The sequence below is a fragment of the Canis lupus genome, chromosome 23, assembly GCF_003254725.2.
Source record: "Canis lupus dingo isolate Sandy chromosome 23, ASM325472v2, whole genome shotgun sequence".
In the NCBI taxonomy this organism is placed as follows: domain Eukaryota; kingdom Metazoa; phylum Chordata; class Mammalia; order Carnivora; family Canidae; genus Canis; species Canis lupus.
In genome coordinates this window covers 16513228-16518979 of record NC_064265.1, presented here as the reverse complement: position 1 = coordinate 16518979, position 5752 = coordinate 16513228, and the positions used below count along the sequence as shown (strand labels likewise).

The 5752-nt window shown below is 40.6% G+C and overlaps 1 long non-coding RNA gene across 1 annotated transcript; it reads right to left on the bottom strand.

Moving 5' to 3' along the window:
* Positions 1-935: 935 nt before the first annotated feature.
* On the bottom strand, positions 936-5531 carry LOC112668901 (uncharacterized). Its single transcript, XR_003141937.3, has 3 exons — positions 5427-5531; positions 4495-4552; positions 936-1049 (listed from the first exon to the last, which is right to left on the bottom strand). It is a non-coding gene; the product is annotated as an uncharacterized LOC112668901 (long non-coding RNA).
* Between the last annotated feature and the right edge of the window lie 221 nt (positions 5532-5752).

Here is a 5752-nt window from a genome sequence, read left to right as displayed (position 1 = left end):
AGAGGCAAAAGGTCTAGCTCCAGGCCTTTGGGCCCTTCCAAGACAGGAGCCAGTGTTCCTGTAAATCATTGCTGGCTCTACCAGCGGTTATGCCCTCAGCTTCAAAAATGAGAACAACTAGGGATTCTGGAATTTATCTTCTCTTGTGTTTCCAGAATGAGGCAGGCAACACAAGCAAGTGTGATGAGCCAGAAGGGGACTGTGTGAACTGGTTGGCACGTGCCACCTCTATAGGGGGAGCTGACCTCCACTCTGTTACACTGCTGTCATGTGGAAACATGGACCCAGGTTGCCAGATCTTTCCATAAAATTTCAGCAATCTGATTTTCATGGTAAATGTCATAATTTTTTAATGTTCCCAAACAAGTCAAGGTTCAGAAAAGAATATTTTGTGGACCAACCAAAACAAGTCTATAGGCCAAGTATAGTCTGAGGGCCACCAGTTTGCAACCTTGTGCTCTAGTTCAATTCCATCCTTCTAAGGATGGTTCTCCCAGAGGGTAGAGCCTACTCAGCTAGCCAAGAATGAGAACCAAATCTGGTGTCAAACATTCTTTCCTTTTTGTTTTACCCTTAATTCTCTTCGTATTTTACTAAATCAAAGATTTGTTTCAATCAGTGGGAATTGGATACTTTCCCTAGGCAAAGAACTGTGCTAAATGTTTGAAATTATGAGAGAGTTAAACAAAACAACCACTCTTCCCCCAAAAGACTGGTACTTCTGAAAAAAAAAAAAAAAAAGACAGAGAATTAAGATTAATAGAATCTCCTTGGGGTGCCTGGGTGGCTCCATTGGTTAGGCAAACTTTGAGATACTCTCTTCCCTCCCTCTGCCACTCCCTCTCCCTTTCCATCTCCCCTCCCCCTCTCTAAGATAAATAAATACATCTTTTTAAAACGACATAGTGTCTCCTCTGTGCCAGGTATTTTATACTCAGCATTTCAAGGAATCTTCAAAAACTGCTATGAGGTCAGCATTGTTCACAATCTTCTTCCGGTTGAGATACTACAGATCAAAGAGATTAAGTAACTTGCCCAGGGTCACACAGCTAGAAAGATACAAAGCTGAGAGTTAAACCCAGGTCCGACTATGGTGCCCACACCTTTAATTCTTTTTTTTTCAATTGAAAATTTTGAGTGTTTAATAATGAAACATTGAAACATAGAGAAATGGCATTATTTAACACTGTTAATATGTACCTATGTTTTTTCTACTAGACCGTTCAATAATCCAGTCACCCAAACACAGCATTCAATAATGCATGCAAGAAGAATGATAATCACTGTATAGAAAATACAATGTAAAGAACATGCAGAATTGCTGAAACCACATGGAGGCACCAGAGTGAGGATAAGCTTGGTTAAGGAAAGTTATATGGAGGAATTAAGCTTTGAGTTGGGCCTGAATGTGTACAACTGACAAGGACTCGTGTTCGGTTGGATATTCTCAGCTTCTGAACAAATCAGGCAAAGGAAATCTGTTTTGCCTACTCTCTAAATATAGCTCATGATGACTCAGAAACTAAGGGTGGTGGTGGTGGGGGAAGTGGTTTAAAATCATACAGCTAGGGGTGCTCCTTGAAGCTGGTCTGCTCCCCCAGTAGTGGGGATTCCATGACTTCTCCAGGATCACAGTGACCCAGACACCATGGCTCTGAGCTCACCAGGCTTCCTGTGCAGCACCCACCTCCTTGCAATGTGGCCCTAGCTTTCACACACTGATTCAAGGCTCAAATTTCCGTCTTGACTTTACTTCATTCCTCTATAAGCATCAAACATTTGACATTTATCATAAAAGGTCTGAACTATTTGTCTGACAATTAAACATCCTCTGGGGGTATGCTGAAGGCTTGGTATTTATGTTTGTGCTTTTATTTTTTCTTGTTATTAACCCTTCCTTTGCCTCAATGTTCTAAAACACATTAGTAAAACGTCTACTTTCCTGTAAACTGGTTTAGGCCATGTGAAAGATTGGTTCATGGAAGAAGACCTATTTAATTTTCATTAATGCTATCTACACTGTGGTGTCATTTTTTGAGTAGTTCTCAAGTTAGAATCTTGAGATATAGCTATTAGGATCTTCATTCTCTCTCTCTCTCTCTCTCTCTCTCTCTTTCTCTCTCTCAATCTGGCTTACATTTGTGTTATATATATATTTCTTTTCTTTTTCAGAAGCATAGTGTCTTTACTGAAGAGCCCCTGATTCCATAGTTTCTACTTATGGTGACTTGATAGATGGGTAGCATATCCAAGGACAAGCCCTGATGAATAATTCCCTGATAAATTGCTGGTAAGGGGAATTGGTGCCTGCATCTTAAATGTGTTACATAAGACTTTTTAGTTAAAGAATTCAACGTGAGTATATTTCTTTATACCAATTATGCAGAAAACCGGGTTAAACTAAGAGGTGAAGATTTGTGAGAAAGCTTGTGAAAGTGCATAGAAGTTTTCATTTTGATGAAACTTACTTTAAATTTTATACTAGAGATCAACTAGAGATGGTTAAGTGATTGTTCAATGAGCAAGTTATATTTTCAATAGGAAGATGTAATGCATTTTTTAAAAAGATTTATTTATTTATTTTATAGAGAGATGGGGGAGGAGTAGAGGAAGAGAGAATCCTCAAGCTGCCTCCCAGCTGAGTGCGGAGCCTGATGCAAGGCTGAGCTCATGACCAGACCTGAAATCAAGAGTCAGCCACTCAACTGACTGAGCCACCCAGGCAGACACGCCGCCACCGCACCCCCCCCCCCATGTGATGCATTTTTAATTCAGCGTCCCTTTCCTAAGGGAAATCCAAGTGTTTTAAGGATCGAGAATTGCCTGTATTTTCCTTGTCTCCTGGTGGGAGCTACCCACTTAAAGACACGATTCTAGGAAGAAATAAATAGCCTCAGCCTCTAGAGGACCAGCCTTGGAAAGGAGCCTAAGTGATGGCAAGTCTCAGATCCACCTTCCTTCATGGTGCCATTTTTGATACGTTACAAATAAAACGATGCTATCCAGCCTTCAATAGGATGTAAACTGCATGAAGCTGGACTCTTTCTCGGCTTTGTTAGGGGCCGTAGCTCAGGCACCTAGACCAGTGCCTGGAACATACCAGGCTCTTGTAGGCATGTAGTGCTTCCAGGAATGAATGCCCGGGAGCCAAGATCAAGAAAGAATTGATAATTTCTGCAATTGAACACCTCACTGTCCAGTTTCTTCATTATTATTCTTTGATTTTGCTTAAAAAGCTTCCTTTTTATCAGCACATAAATTATATATGTTCTGAGAAATGTTAATCTTGGTCAGTGTTGCCCATTTTTTAAAAAAGATTTTATTTATTTATTCATGAGGGTCACAGAGAAAGGGAGGTAGAGACACAGGCAGGAGAATCAGGTTCCCTGCAGGGCGCCCGATGAGGGACTGGATCCCAGGACCCCCGGATCACCACCTGAGCTGAAGGCAGAGACTCAACCACTGAGCTACTCAGGCATCCTTTCTGTTTTGTTTTGTTTTGTTTTGTTTAAGATGCCTATTTTCTTTTCTACTTTCCTAAGGCTAAAGACATGTTCATTTAGCTTACACTATAAAATACTTATCATGGGATAAAGTGGCATAGATGCATGATAAATTCCACTTGGTGATAAAATAATAAAACTAAAATTAAGTCCTAACTAAAATAATAAAATTAAATCCTGATTTAAAAAAAAATTAGGAGAACCCCAGGACTACCCACAGTAGCAATTAGGACTTGCTGGCTTATTATTATCAGTTGTGAAACTTTTTCCACATTGCTTATTGCTAAAAATAACTATAGCAAAAATTTACTAATTTTTACTGTGCACATATATAGTGCTAAGCAATAATTACATACATGATTTTATTCAAACTTCACAACAATAATTCAGAGATGAGGAAATGTTGACTCTGAGAGGTTATCTGTCCAATATCATATGACTGGAAAGGGCTGCGGTGGGGATTCAGGCTCAACCAACCTGGCTCCCAAACCCAATTCTTTTTTTTTTTTTTTTTCCAAACCCAATTCTAAAGAACAATGCTACACTGCTTTACATATTGCCCAAAGTGGTTAAAATACAGAAACTTGTAAATTGAAAATTTTTTAAAGATTTTATTTATTTATTTGAGAGCGAGAGCAAGAGCAGGGGTAAAGGGAGAAGCAGGCTCCCCACTGAGCAGGAAGCTTGACAGGGGCTTGGTCCCAGGACCCCAGGATCATGACCTGAGCCGACACTCAACCCACTGAGCCACCCAGGCACCCCTGTAAATAAAATTTTTATAAATGAGAGCAGAGTCAGGGGTTTTTTTTTTTAGATTTTTATCTCTCTCAGTCACATACACTTTAATTTGCCTTCTTGAGTGAGACAAAAGCTGAAGAGACCCCTGGAGTGTGGGAATGACGTCCCTCTTCTGTGTATCCCTAACTAACAAATGCTATTGATATACTATGGAATGTTGTAGCAGTTTAAGTTTTTGTAGTGCTGCACTTACCTCCCAAGAATGGGAGTTGCATTCAGAATGATCCGAGGTCGTTTATTCCCTCTCAAATCTGTTTCAACAAAAGAAATATAAATAGCTATCCCCAGAATCTTAAATAAAACATGTTTCCTGAATTCTCCAGAAGAGGTAACAAAGTGAGAAATCTGCCCTGCAACTCATGGCAAAATAACAAATCTCTTGAGATGTTTCTCTCCTTGAAGATCCCCCAGTCTCTAGGGGAGCTTGTTCCATCCCTGTCTCTCTCTCCCTCAAAATCCTGCCTGGCTCTTCCAGACCTTTCTCCTTAGAAATGGCTCAGTGGTCTTTTTTTATGGAAACCAAACTTCCAGCTTTCCCCAACATCCTCAGTTCTGTAGCTCCACACCCCCCTCCCTGGTTCTGGGGTAAACCTGCACTGTACAGGCTTTGCAGGGGAACAGGTTGTGTATAGTTATACTTAAAAACATTTGCATTATGAGGGTATTTTTTCCTCCAAATCTGCAGTTCTCCAAAGGCTTGTGACAATTGTGTCACATGTATCTTGGGGTTAAAGTTTGCAAACCATGCATGTATACCTAGATCATCCAATTTTCAGAAATTACCGAAAAACAAACAGCCTAATATTTAGAGCCATCCTGGCAAAATGTAGCTGGTCTATCTAAAAACATCTTTCACTGTATTTTGGTGTTAGGATGAAAAAGTCCTGGTCAAATGGAGAGCCTCAACACAAACATGGTGTCCTTTCTAAGACCCGAACACTGTTCATCTTTCCTGCATGCTTTCCCCATCTGCCTCCATAAATGCTACGTTAATAATCACAGCTAGCTCATCTGCATGTACCAATGAGCAGTGTGTGCATTAACAAGTTTATAAACTTTGGTACAGTGATGATATTTAACTCCGCTTTATGAGCCCTTGGAATCCAAATCCACAAATAATCTTACCGCTGGTTCCAGAGGGCACCTGCGCAGCTTTGTGGGCATGGCTGTGGCTGTCTGCAATCCTTCATTGCCTGAAGGGCTGCAAGACCGAGTCAAGCATGTGGCCTACGTGCCATGTGTCAAGGATGATATGTCAACCCGTTACCCATGAAAACCATTCAGGGTTTGTTAGCAAATAGGGGCCTGATAGAAATGGGTGCACGAGTGCTTTGTTGAGTGGGGCTGTTTGATACCACGTCCTGAGAGGACACTTTTGGACAACTAGCATTAACTACGTTGTATATTCACTTCTAAGTTAAAGAATATGATTCAAGCAGATGAATCTGAAG